Genomic DNA, 14,943 nt, shown 5'->3' on the forward strand with positions numbered 1-14,943 from the left:
GGAGGATGGCATAATGATATTGAAGATATTCCTATTAATGGGACTTATCAGTAGCTCCAACATTTTTCAATTCAAAAGGGAGTTTTCGATAGGAAAATGTGCCATAGGGACAAATGAGTGTGTTTTTATGTTGGTCCACTGGGATAATGTTGATTTTATTATAGTTGGAGAATCTATCCATAAACAAAAATATCTCACAGTAAGGAAAACGATCAACAATCTAGTCAATGAATGGGGTAGGATAATTGTCCTTCAGACAAGCACAACTAATGTCCCGATAATCGACACACACACGAATTGTTCCCTGTTTCTTCATTACAGGAAAAATGTTTGACACCAAATCAGTTAGAGGTACAGGGTAGATGAAACCAACGCATAGAATTTTTTCAAGTCTGACTTTAATAGTGAAAAAATTCTTGAGATGGACTAGACGAAGGTGCTACCAAATTGGTTTAGTGTCGACATATGTCTTGATTACATGCACAATGATGTTTAGATTGATATTTGGGATTTCTTCATAAGACCGGGAAATTTTTTTATCTAAACTCCTGGAATAGGCCTTAATAGGTCTTGATTTCAATGGGACAGTGGGATGCACTGATATGTGGATTCTCGACCATGCCAGGTTTGATCAAAATATCAAGAGGGATAGTCTCTTCAATATTCAAAAAGTTGTTCTCATAATATACCTCATGTATGGATAGAGAAATCGTAGACAACTCAATGATCTTGGGTCGATAAATTTCACTAATATTATCCTCAAAAGAATCTTTCAAGGAGAAAAAATGGTGATTATCGTCCCACAGCGCATCACGTGGCATCATGATCTCCATGATGTGCTCATTAGTAGAAAGCGTATGAGAGAAAGGATCATAGGATGTGTTATAATATAAGGAATGCTCAACCCAATTAATCGAAAAGGAGGTATCTGAATGAGCCACACAGGCTGAATAAATGGCTTCATAGTTGAGCTCAATGGGGTTGAGCGACATATGCTCACCAAAAATGTCGATATGAGATTCATCTAGTATTATCTAAGCATCAATTGGAGTAGTACAATAAGATATCATGTTGATATAAGAAACCAAAGTGGATTTGTCAGGAGGTGAAGGAGGAGGAAACGAAAAGGTTCCCATGAGAGAGGAATCCTTGAGCAATCCAACCCTCACAAGTTGATATGGGTGTGGGGTTTCCCCAACGAGAGGGATGCTTCCAGTACCTTGAGAACTAGAGGAAAAGGAAATGAGTTGATCAATGGCCACTATACGACCTTTATGAGTAAAATAGATCCTTGAGAAGTATTTCAGAACAACAACAACAACCTTAACATAAACCCACCTATGACCCAATAAAATGCTATAATCTAGCGGTCCATTGATAAATTCAACTTCTATGGATATGTTCTTACCACCTAATTCTACTTGTAATGAATTCAAAATACCACAAGGTTTGTAGCTTCATCCATCAAAATCTTTCTGAGTGGTTGGTGACTGACTTAATCTGGGAGAACTAATGGCCTTCCAGTAGGATAGAGACATAATACAGCTAGAGGCTCCCTCATACACAATAGAGCGATGGATGTTTTTACCACGAAGGAAAACCTAAATCATGAAACATAATTGAGATGGAAGTCGAGGTGTATAATTGTCATGGTTAAAAACTAATAGGTTTGAATATGAGGGACCAATACATCCAATTGCATAAAGAAAAGCCTTATTTTGGGCAGGAAAATTTTGCAACACCTCGAGAGTGGACTTAGTTTAAGGAGATTGAGAAAAATCCTCAACTATGTTATAATTTTGAATGGCTCTCGTACGAGGGTTGAAAGCATATTTATAGATAACACCTTTGGGAGGCTTAATCATCAATTCAGTAGGAATCACATTTGGAGTAGGATCCAATGGAGATACATTCAAACTAGTAGGTTGATTAGTATTCTGACCTTTCGAGGGATTCACATTACCATCGTCTTTATTTCGAGTGGCCACCATAATGTCATTTTTTGGCTTGGTGGAGGAAAGCATGAGAATTAAATTAGAGGAAGCATGATCCTGGGCATCCATATGAGTTTCCTGATTTAGAAACAAGTATGTAAACACAGTGGGTGAAAAATCTAATTTAAGGAATTGATTCACTCCTGCCTGATGTGGAAAGTCATGAGTGAAATGGTCCTCATTACAAATAAAATATGAATAACGAGGTTTCCACTTTTCTTCAGAAGACTCATTGTTTTGTTCATCCCATGGAGGGGAATCTTTCTTCTTTTTACCATTTTCATTCTTCTTACTTCCAAGTTTTTACTGAGATTTTCCTTTATTGGATTGAATGACGTTGATATCAGACGTAGAAGATGAAGGAAGAGTGGAAGGAGGGTTTTTGGTAGTCACAGTAAGAGCCAAACCAAATGGTTTACTCATCGATTGTGAGCTAGCAGAACCAATCACACAATCAAAGGCATACGATTCTTTAAGAGGAGGTTGAGGAAAAAATACTGGAAGGTTCCAGAGCATTTGGTATTGTATCATAGAGTGTACCAGATTGGATATAAAAAAGATACAAATGCAAGGCATGAGAAATTAACTACTCTTTAGTCAAAGATCTGTGCTTAGCGACGTCTTCTGTTATAGATGGTCACCAAGACTTAGTAAATGATTTAGCTAACAATTGATTATGAAAAACGTTTTAACCAAACAATGATAGTGTCACCACTCATGAATGTGATCAAAATGTGAGTGGAATTAGTTTTGTTGAAAATTGTTAAAATTTATGTGTCATTCTCATATTGGATGGGTAACTCGAAATGTGTTAGGAATGTAATTCTAAGGAGCTGAAATTATTTAACGAAGGACATGATAGTTCAATATAATATTTCTCTTTCATACTGGTAAGTGTGCACTGGTAAAGATGTAAATGAATATAGTCATTATTGGGTGAGTTCTAATAACACCACAAATGATAACTCATAACGTGTGTAGATGGGTATTCTCAAGCATTTCCATTGAATTTTGGGATATCACTAGGAATTTCACGGGAATAATTGACCACCAAGGAGAATGGGCAATAGGATTGTTGGTAAGCTGAGTCAAATCTGGAAATTCAAGAGTTGCTACAAATGGAAAGTGGTTATTGAATTCCAGTGGAGGATACACCAACAAGATGGGATGGCCTAAGCAATAGGTATCTATGCTCCATGATAAAGAGGGTTATGATAAATAGGTATCAGCGTTCTAGAATTGGGAGGATTCTAATAACAAGAATAAACATAACCTTATTGCCCAGCTCTAGAATAACCTTGTAAATGTTAAAATGACCAAGTTTGGACTCATTGGAATTGATAATGGACTCGAGGGATACCTTGATAAGGTTGATATTATTTTCCTTGTGGGATTTTGCATCATCCCAACATAAGCTAAGTTTGGTGGTGGCTATGCCATACCATAAGTGATCTAAAATCACTCGTGAATGATCTCAGTTAATTAATGAAGGTATTACATACTCAAGTGTTGGGCTGTGCCTATGTTATCTTATGCAACAGATTGATAAGATTTCAAAATACACAGACACTGAAACAATAAGAGAACATAGTAAGAAAACACATAAACACAACAAATTTAATAAGGAGTTCACCCAATCCTCCTGGGCTACGTCTCCTGGTCCAGCCTTTAGTGGTGGCCTTTCTATTGTGTCTTAAAAAGTAGAGTTTTACAACATTGAGCTCAAATTGAGTCTCACTTAACAGATAATGATTAGTAGGATTGTACTTGGATTCCCCAAGTCTCTAGAGTACACAGACTCCCCTTACTAAATCTCGACCTCAACTAGTCTCTGTGGTATGAGTCCAATTTGGTACTCAATACTTGACAGGTATACACCGAGGAGTTGCTTAAACCTCTCAAGCCTTTTCTATAGTTCACAGACACTAGGACTCTCTCTGTCTTTGTCTGTTGGATGCTACATTTTCTCTGCAGGCCAGCTCGGCTTCTCTGTTCTCTGCAATTTTTGCATCTCTCTCTCTTTGCTCTCTTTTCCTACTTTTCCTTCTCCTCTGCTTTCTCTATTTGCTCATGTCTTAAATCCAATCTACTCCCTAACTATTCATTTCTGCTTCTCGGCTCTCTGGATCGCCTACCTATATCCACTAGAATTCCACTACTCTGCGTCATCATCACTGCAACGCTTCACAGAGAGGTGGCCAACTATTTCCTCGTTAACTAAGTGTCAGTTCTATTTTCAACAGTCATTATTTATGTTGCTCCAAGATCACCCGTGAAATTGTTCCCTCTGCCAACTCATCAGTCATGTCAAATCTCAAATCTTATCTACCCCAGCCTATTTCCCTGTCAAATCTGGTCACCCATCATATTGCTTCTCTGCCATTGATGTGGGGCCTCCAAATCCTACAGTCTCTATCCATATCGTGTGGGTAAGTAGCATGACCTTTACCCGCACGATGAGAGTGGTTTTCTCTTTCATCCGTGTTGTGTGTGGAGCATGATTGTTCGAGGTCTTTATTTCAGCCGGATGTATACCCCAGGAAGTTTGTACACCCCTCCACGTGGGGGGGACTTGTCCCCCCTGCGGGGGCCAGGGGGGCCGATCCCCCCTAGTTGGGGGGTCCAGGGGCCAGCGATCCCCCGGCGGGGGCTCGGGGGCAGCGCCCCCGAAGCTAAAAACAAATGTAAAATTGCCTTGTAAAAGTATAGTAATTTCTATTCAATCTGGGCCGTTCATTAGGCAGATGATCTGATGGTAGAACTTATGTTTAGTTTAGGGTTTTTTTGCCCTAGAAGGCAACCCCACTCTTTGTATGAGGGCATTGTATTGGAGGCTGAGATATAGATGTATATTTTGTGAGCAAAAAACAGAGAGGTGAGACTGTGAGAGAAAACAGAGGATATTACAGCGGATTTACTGTAGGTTGTGTCTCTTCATTTTGTTGGATAATAGAAAGGAAGGACTGGCTGTTCAAGGTGGATGTAGCCCAAACTGGGTGAACCATGTATATTTGTGTCTCTCTTGTTTTGTGCATTTTCTGTGTTTATATTTCTGCAATATTTTATGTGTTCCATTGCTCCGTAATATATAATTTTCTAACAATCCATTGGATGCATGTCACCTGTCGTATGGAATCACGCGGGACTTAGCCGAACCCGCTTACTACTTGAGGGCTTTCTGATATCCTATCGATTTTAGCGCGGGGCCCACCTTCTGATGGAATCGGCGATTTCCATGTGGTTCTATGCTTTTCCCCATGACCAAGCACTTGGGGATTTCCTTCACTGATGGGGACACCCTGCAATACACGATTAACACTAATTGTGTACCAGAAACTGCCTCTATTTTTGGATCTGACTTCTGTTTTGCTAGTTTGCACCAACACGCGATGTCCATGGGTCGACAGTCTACGCACTTTGACCAAGGGTCCTCGTTGCTCCGTGCTGACCACAAATTTCCATTGTTCAGAGGTTATTTCAAATAAGCTCGACATCCATAGCACTTTGAAACTTTGGTATGAGTTTTACAGAGTTCAAGAAACTATAAGAGTGTTTAAGGATCCAATTCGGATCACGGACTTCCCACTGAAAAAGCTTTTGGACCACCAAAAGTTAGTTTTCAAGCATTGACTAAGTGAGGGTATAGTTGTCTCACTTGTCCAATCTTTATCCATTTTGCACTACTTGGCTTTGAACCCTTGAGTCCAATCCTAAGGTACTCAACATCTCCGCTACACGTCGTCGTCACTTTCCTATCTAGAACTATGTCTTCCTGCAGTTCATTGAGATATTTAGGTAACAGATCATCAATAGAAGGAAATTGACTCTGTTCTTTGGGATCTTCAATTAATGAAGGTTCAAATAGTCTCAATCTGTCCGCATTAACGACAAAGTAGATGTGCATGTAAGCTGGTAAATCAAGGTGAAAAGAATTTTCACCAATTTTCTCAAGTATCTTGAAAGGTCCATACCTTATTGGCTTTAGCTTTTTACCTCCACCTCTCATTCTGTCTTTGCTGATATACAGCCAAACTTGATCACCAACTTGGAAACTATGCTCCATCTGATGCTTGTCATGCCTTGCCTTATATTTGGCTTGGCTCTTTTCTAGCTGTTCCTATACTGCTTGGTGAATCTCTTGGATTTGTTCAATGAACTTGGTTGCCTTGTCCACATCACTGTGTCCATCAACTTCTATGTCTTTACCAAAGACAAAATCCAAGGGAGACCTTGGTATGAAACCAAAGCAGGTCTCAAAAGGAGATCTTTGTTTAGAAGAATTTTTTTCTCGGTTGTAAGCATGTTGCACATAACACAAATGTTCATCCCAAAGTTTGGGATGTTTGCTGCAATAGTCTCTGAGAAACTGGATCACTGTCCTGTTGACTACTTCTGTCTAGCCATCTGTCTATGGATGAAAGGTTGTGCTTTTCTTCAATTTGGTGTTCATCAGTTCCCACAGACTCAACCAAAACATCCCAACAAATCGGTTGTCTCGATCAGATACAATGGAAGTGGGTAATCCAAAAAGAACCCATACATGTTGAAAGAGCAACTTTGTAGTTTTTTCAGCTGTAATATGTTTATTACAACGTATCATAATACACATTTTGTTGAACCTATCCACAACAACATATAAATAGTCATGACCTTTCCTAGATTTAGGCAGTCCTCCAACAAATTCCATGGAAACAATTTCCCAAGGATGAGAAGGAATTGGCAGTGGAGTGTGCAAGCCTAGTTTTCTATTGTTGGTCTTGCTTTTAGCACCATGGTACAACCTCTTACATATCTAGAAACTGTCTCATTCATTTTTGGTCAATAAAAAAATCTTTGCAACTGTGCAATCATTTTACTTACACCAAAGTGACCTGATATTAGAGAAGTGCGTGCTTCCCAAATTATCTTTACTCTTTCAGTTTGTGGAATGCATAGCTTCCCACAATGATGCAAGAGTTGGTCCTTAATGTGATAATCCAATTCTTCTACTCACTTGCCTTGACATACAGTTGCAAATACATCTCTAAAATCTATATCTCGAGCATATTGTTCATTGTAGCTCTCATGCAGTACTGAATTATGCTTAAGTATAGTGGATGCATTTATAATAGGTCTAGATAACATATCTGAAACTTTATTGTGTATTCCCTTTTTATATCTAATGACTAAATGAAACTATTGTAGAAAACCCATCCATCTATAGTGTCTTGATTGTTGCAACTTATTTTGGGAGTGTAGATATTGAAGTGGTTGATGATCAGTATGTATAACTGTCTCTTTTCCCATTAAGTAATGTTTCCAGTTTTTCACACTCTGTACTAATGCATACAATTCTTTATCATATGTGGGATAGTTAACTACTGCAGAATTAAATGTCTCAAAATGATAACATATGGGTTTACTATGTTGTATCAACACTGCTCCCATGGCATAGTCACTGGCATCCATTTGGATCTCAAATGGTCTTTGAAGATCAGGCAGTGCTAGTACTGGTGTTGTACTAATCTTTTCTTTCAAGGTGTCAAAGGCTTTCTACTATTTGCCTCCCCACTGAAACACCTTGTTCAACCCTATTAAAGCATGTGAGGGAGCTGCAACTAAGGAAAAGTTAGAAATGAACTTCCTCCAATATTGTGCTGCTCTAAGAATCTTCTAACTTCTGTAGCAGATTTGGGTTTAGGGCAGTTTACAATGACTACCACCTTAGATGGATCTACCTACTATATGTCCCAAATAATTTAAAGATGTTTTGCCGAATTCACATTATGAGAGTTTAACATAAAGTTTTTCTCTTTTCAAAACATCTAGTATCTGCTTAACAAGCTTTAAATGTTCTTCCCACGTTTTCCTAAATATAAGAATGTCATCCAGATATACAATAACAAAATCATCAAGAAAAGGTTTGAGTACATCATTCATTATTCTCATGAAAGTAGCAGGAACATTAGTTAAGCCAAAAGGCATAACTAGCCACTCATACAATCCCTGCTTTGTTTTGAAAGCAGTCTTCCATGCATCTTGTTCTGCAACTCTGAACTAATGATATCCACTATGCAAGTCTAACTTGGAAAAATAAACAGCTTCCTTTAACTGATATAATAGATCATCTATGCAAGGAAGGGGATAACGATTTTTTATTGTTATCTTATTCAGTGCTCGATAATCAATGCATATTCTCCATGAGCCATCTTTCTTTTTCACCAAAACAATTGGAGACCCACATGTGATGTGCTAGGTCTGATGAACCCCTTCTCGAGCAACTCCTACACCTGCTTCTTGTTTTCCGCATTCTCTAAAGCAGACAACCTATACACTCCGATATTAGGCAATGGAGCATCTTGCTGCAAACTAATATCATGCACTATTTCCTTTTTGGGTGGCAGACCTTTAGGTTCTTGAAAGAGGATATCATATTCTGAAACAACTTTTTCTAAATTGTCTTGCTGTTTAGCATCATAGTCCTCAAATACATTGGTTTTATCATGTTTCTTTTCCTTTACAACCATCAGTAAAAAAAAATTGCATGAATTTACAATTCGCTTCATCTACCCTGAGTTTATGAGAGTGTAATTATTCTTGATCTTATGAGCCCTTACAAAGTATTCGATTCCATCTTTAATGAGTAGATACTTGTTCTCATCTCTATAGAAAACATATTTTCTATCATACAAGTAAGGACTTCCTAAAACAATTCCACATATATCCAAAGGAACTATATCTAGCTCAACCTCATCTACAAATGCTAACCTAAAAGAAAACTTAAGTTTACATTGTCTAGTCACTTGTAGTTGTGCTTTATCACTTAACCAACCTAATGGGTATGGTTTCTTGTGAGGTGTAGTAAGTAATCCCAACTTCTTTACAATTGCTTCAGAATTTAAATTTATTTATGAGCCACTATCAAACAAAGTATCAATCTTTTGATGTTCAGAAATAACTCGAATATGGAAAAGCTCATGTCTTTTTCTCTCATTTTCTTCATTATTAATAGATTGTGCAAAAGTGCTAGTTGATGCTTTAGAATATTTACCTTTTATACCTATGGCTGCAATGGTTGTTTCATCTCCTGAGTCCAACCCCAAATCTTTCTGAATAGCTACAGTGGTCTTCTTATTCTTGCCCTCGAACTTCTTAGGTCTCAGCTCCAGATGTAGAATCCAACAGTGCTCATCATCATGCCCATCCTTCTTACAGTGAGTGCATGAAGACTTGTTTTTCTATGCAGTGTTGGCCTTCCTCTCTTTCCATTTCTCTTTTCTTTTCTCCTTATTATTTCTTGCAATGGGCTTGGATGATCCTCCAACTTCTGGGTTCCCATTCTTTCCTCTAGCTTCTAGATGCATAGCTTGAACAGATACCTCATCTATACTAGTGGGATTAAACATGAGGATAGTGTGCCTCATGTAGCTATGTAGACCACCTATGTACTTCAATAGAGTCTCAGGTGAGCCTAATGATATTACTAGAATCAAAGCTCTTTTCCTAAATTCTTGGGTGTAACCTTGTACACTTTTCCCTTTTAATTGGAAAAGAGTTTGCCAGCTCATCATGGCTTGCTACATGTAAGCTAGTGGATAGAGCTGCTTTTTTATTGTAGAAACAAATTCACTCCAGACAGGAAGAATCTTAACATGTTTCTTCATGTCAGCTTGTTTCCTACCTTCCCACCATACCAAGGTAGTGCCTCCGAGGCGTAGGCTGGCCAACTGAATCTTACTCTTGTCTGAGTCGATACTCTGTACTCTACAATAAAAATCAATTTGTCTGATCCAATTATCCGGCTTCTCTGCATTCAACTCTCCATTATATATTGGTAAATCAAATTTAACATCTAATTTAATCAAAGATGTCTTCTTTTTATGTTCAGGGCTATTAGGAGGTGTGGGAAAGTTTTCTTCTTTCCCTTTGCCTTTTCAGTGGTCATGGAGGAGAGACTCTTCTTCTCCTTTTTCTTTGGAGTGTGATGAATCTTCCTCTTTACCTTTCTTAAACTCCCTGTACATTTCCTCTGCCATGGACCTTATGGCCAGGAAACTATCTATGAATTGGGGGTCTGGTCCCAAGGGACTTTCTTCTGACATTTTCTTCTTAGGACAGTCTCTTCCAATTTCCGAGTTAGTTTCGATCAACTCTCCTTCTCCTAATTTAACCTTTGATCTAGTTAGCATTCAACAACAAAATCAAACACAAGCTTGTCTAACCTTAACAACCTAGGAGCTTTGATACCCGTTGATCTAAAATCACTCGTGAATGATCTCAGTTAATTAATGAAGCTATTACAGACTCAAGTGTTGGGGTGTGCCTATGTTATCTTATGCAACAGATCGATAAGATTGTGAAATACATAGACACTGAAACAGTAAGAGAACACAGTAAGAAAACACATAAACACAACAAATTTAATAAGGAGTTCACCCAATCCTCCCGGGCTACGTCTCCTGGTCCAACCTTCAATGGTGGCCTTTCTATTGTGTCTTAAAAAGCAGAGTTCTACAACAATGAGCTCAAATTGAGTGTCACTTAACGGATAATGATCACTAGGACTGTACTTGGATTCCCCAAGTCTCTAGAGTACACAAACTCCCCTTATTGAATCTCGACCTCAACTAGTCTCAGTCGTATGAGTCCAATTTGGTACTCAATACCTGACAGGGATACACCAAGGAGTTGCTTGAACCTCTCAAGCCTTCTCTAGAGTTCACAGACTCTTGACTCTCTCTGTCTCTGTCTGCTCAATGCTGCCTTTCCTCTACAGGCCAGCTCAACTTGCATGTTCTCTGTAATTTTTTCTTCTCCCTCTCTTTGCTCTCTTTTCCTACTTCTCCTCCTCCTCCGCTTTCTCTATCTGTTCATGGCTTAAAGCCAATTTGCTCCCTGATTGTTCGTTTCTGCTTCCCTGCTCTCTGAATCATCTACCTCTTTCCACTGGAATTCCCCTACTCTGCGTCATCATCACTGTAACGCTTCACAGAGAGGTCGCCACCTATATTCTCGCAAACTGAGTGTTAGTTCTCTTTTGAACTGTCATTATTTCCATTGCTCCAAGATTTCCTGTGAAACTGTTCCCTCTACCAACTCATCGATCATGCCGGCTCTCAAATCTTATCTGCCTTAACCTATTTCCATGTTGAATCTGGTCACCCATCGGACTGCTTCTCCACTGTTGATCTGGGTCCTCTAGATCCTACGGTCTCCATCCATATCACGCGAGTAAGTAGCATGACCTTTACCCATGCGATGAGAGCGATTTTCTCTCTCATCTGCTAGATGTGTGTCTGTTATAGACATTTTTGTGCCTTACAGCTCTAAGCATGAAATTTCCATAAACCAAGGGCTCCTAAGTCCCTAAAAGTGTTGTTCTAACTCCTAAAGGAACAAGGTCAACAAAATACAGCTTCTCCCAGAAGTTCTCCACCAGAAACTGCTCAAAATTAGTCAAATCAAGATCATTTCAGCTGCTCCACTAGCCAAGTGCGTTGCATAGCACCTAAGTCCACTAGCTAGGTGCGTTACAACGCACCTAAATGCACTACCAGGGTGCGTTGAGCGGGAAATGACAAGTGGCAGAGTCATTCCACGAGGTGGAGAGACAATGGAAGCTTCCAGAATCTTCTCCAATGACACTTGCCTCACTGAATTCGACCAAGGATGAGTAAGAGGCTCTCAGTCTCCAAGTGGAAGCAAGAACTGACAGAGAGAAGCCACTAATCAATTCATGAGCTGACTCATCCTCCTTGCATACATCTATACATGGATCCCTCATCCCAGAGATCCAGAGGCTAGAATTTTGCACATTGTAAGGAATTGCTGTTGGTTTTGAGATACATATCAGAGAATTGGGTGATCTATGCTTTGTTGGGGTTGAAGAAGGGATTTCTTTGCTGGGAGGTTGATGCTGGGTCAGGAATCATCGGTTGTAACTCCTCATGGATCTTCTTGTATATCAATAAAACTATTTGAGTTTCTTCTCCATGCTTGTGTTTCATTGATGCTTGTTACATTTGTATGGTTAACTTAAATCTGATCCTAAGTTATTTATGAATATAAACCCATGTCTTTCTATAGTTTCCTTCTTCTGTGATCTTACAGGTACTTGGTGAAGCTGGGCAAGTGAGGGAGAAGGTAGCTGGGAGCTGTCAAAGAGAAGAGAGATTGGATCGAAGGACTAGCGCAAGACATAGGTTGGTTCATCCTATTCCTCTTTGTTTATAGTTCATAAAGAAGAATACAAAAGTAGTTTTCTCTATTTGTTTCTAAGGTAGCTGTCACACCTTAGTGGGATAGAGTAGTTCTAAATAGACACTTTTCCCGATAACAAAATGGCGACTCCACTGGGGAGCGTGTCTAGTTAATTTGTTTGTGTTTCTCTTGTTGTTTGTTTCATAAACTTAGAAGTAGCAATCGAACTGCATTTGCCATTAACAAATGCAAAGTAGACATCTGCTGCTTCAATCCATTGACTGGATCTGTTTATGATTTGAACAGATGATTCATAAACTAACTGATTGCCCTTGTGATAGCTCCTAGAACCCCCCTTAGATCTACCTCTGATTGTGCATTACTGATTTCTTTTACTCGGCCAAAAACCATAGATTAAACTGCAAACTGTGACCCAGAACCGAGATAGAATTCTCGTTTCTGCCCGAGCGCAAGCTCTCTGAATAGGTTTTGCATTTCAATGCACTTCCCGAGAGGGCTACCTGCACTGCAATGCAGTTTCTCTGTGTAACAGGTGCGCTGATCAGCCTAGCCCTGTGCAGCTGAGGTTCTTTGCTTCATTTTTTCCAGTTTTGTCTCTGATTTTTGCAGCCTGTGATCAGTATTTCACTGTTTCAAACCCCTTTTCCTTACTGTTATTCCACCTCAGTTGTACAAAAGAAACTGTAGATGTTTTTATGTGTTTGTTGCGTCGTTTACAGTTTTCCATTACAAAAGTAGAATAGTCATACTGTCGTCCTTTGATTTAGATTTGTTGCAAGTGTCGATTTTGATCATAGGAGAAAGTTTATTTGCTGTTGATAGTCAATTATGCTTTTACTTTTGCCTTTGGTTTGAATTTGTGACTTTCTAGTGTCGAAAAGAGTATTTATTTCAAAATCATAAAGTGTCATAATCATCTCTACCTTTTGATTTCTAAAAGAAGCTTGTTTGTGTTTGTCACTTGAAAGCAAATTCAGATTTGTACATCAACTTTCTTTTTAGGCATCAATATTAAGAAAGTGAAAAACAAAACACATGCATGTGCATTTGCATATTGGCAGTCTGTTTGGCTTGATTTAGGAAAGTGCATTTACAGTGTGCTCTTTGCTCTTTGCGAAAAGATTGTGTCTTTCTTTTCCCCTAGTAGCTAGGATTTTCATTGCTGAAAAGAGATAAAAGTTTGTTTATCATCTTTAGATTGCATTTTAGGAATTACATCTACATCTCATGGTGATCCCAAAAGGAAAACTTCATAAGAAAGATCAACTTAAAATAAATTCAATGAACTTAACAACGCTTTGGAACTTAACGCACAACATTTAGAGGTCTAGGCTAGAGACGTATTCTGGCGTCGTAAAGCCTGGTAACTATTGTCCTCACTGATGGTTGGGTGATTCCTCCACTTTGAGACGATAAGTGCCAGTACGGACTTGTGCTCCCATGTACCGTCGAGTATATATTGGGAGACCCCTATAGGTTTAAAACCTTTATCCATAGGAAGCCGTGTCGGCCGCCCTACTGATCGCAATGCACCGAACACAGCATTCGGGAAGATTGATTGTCGTACCGTAAAAAGTATTCTGCAGTTTTGCGATTGGTTTGGTACTCCTTCTACCTAGACCTCCAGAGCAGTCCCTTTCGTTCCTTTTCAGACTCCTTAACGGAAAAGGTCCATCTGAGCACTTGTCACTTCAGGCTCATTAAAAATCGAAGGAGACTAGAGTCATGTTTTGTTTTTTCTCGACTCTTAAAAACTGAAAAAACAAGTTGTGTCAAAAGCGTCTAAAATTCATTTAATTCAGAAACATACCTTCCCTTTTATTTTAGTTGATCGAGTAATCCGCAGTCGTGGAAGAAAGTCAATTGAAACCCCGTCGTTCGCGGAGGCTTATGAGTCAACCGTCTTTGTCTCTGGAAGCGAAACCAGTACGGACAAAGCGAACTCGTTTAACCGGTTCCAAGTCTCCTATCAAAGTTAGAACAAGTGTTCCAACGACATCAGAGACTCCGGTTACTCCAAATATTTATGGAATCCCTGCCTCAACAGAAGAAGTTCAACAGCCACAGAAGGACAGTGGTACTGATCCTAGTTTGAAAATAAACACTTGTGTTACCGAACCAGTTCCATCTACAACCGGTTCGGGGAGTATTACTCTCCAAACATCTGTCGCTGCTGATTTCACACCTTCTTCGACACCAGAAATATTTTACGGACCTGATGGTCTTCCCCTTCCACCTCGTCTGATTGCAATAGAAGAAATTATAGAAGATCCTCAAACAAGTACTCCAACGCACTTTGGAGTCGGGATCACTCTATATCCTTCGACATCAGAAGTTAGTCTACCACCAGCGGAAGTTCCTGTAGAATCGCTAGGTAATATTTTGGATAGACTACAAATGTCTGAACAACCGTCAACATCTAGGACTGTGTCTTCTGACATAGCGACGGCAGAACTCCCTGCTGTCACTCCGACAATGTTCGCCGCATACCATCTGTCCCGACTAGCTCACAACCGCTAGAAGGAGCCCACCTAGGGGCTATCTCGACAGTCTGGTTTGTTCCTGTTTGTTCATCCGGAATAATATCCGGAAACTCTTATGTTGAGTCTCAACAAATTGATCCTTTTGGAGGTCAATTTGGGCAGTCCGGTCCCCAAGGGCAAACAATTCCCTTGAGTTCTGGATTACCACCGTATGGGGGGCAGTATGCCCTTTCATTATCCCCTCCAGGAGGATATCCATACAGGAG

Source organism: Pinus tabuliformis, chromosome X (assembly GCF_031772625.1).
Source record: "Pinus tabuliformis cultivar Carrire ecotype Pingquan chromosome X, CPIR1, whole genome shotgun sequence".
In the NCBI taxonomy this organism is placed as follows: Eukaryota; Viridiplantae; Streptophyta; class Pinopsida; order Pinales; family Pinaceae; genus Pinus; species Pinus tabuliformis.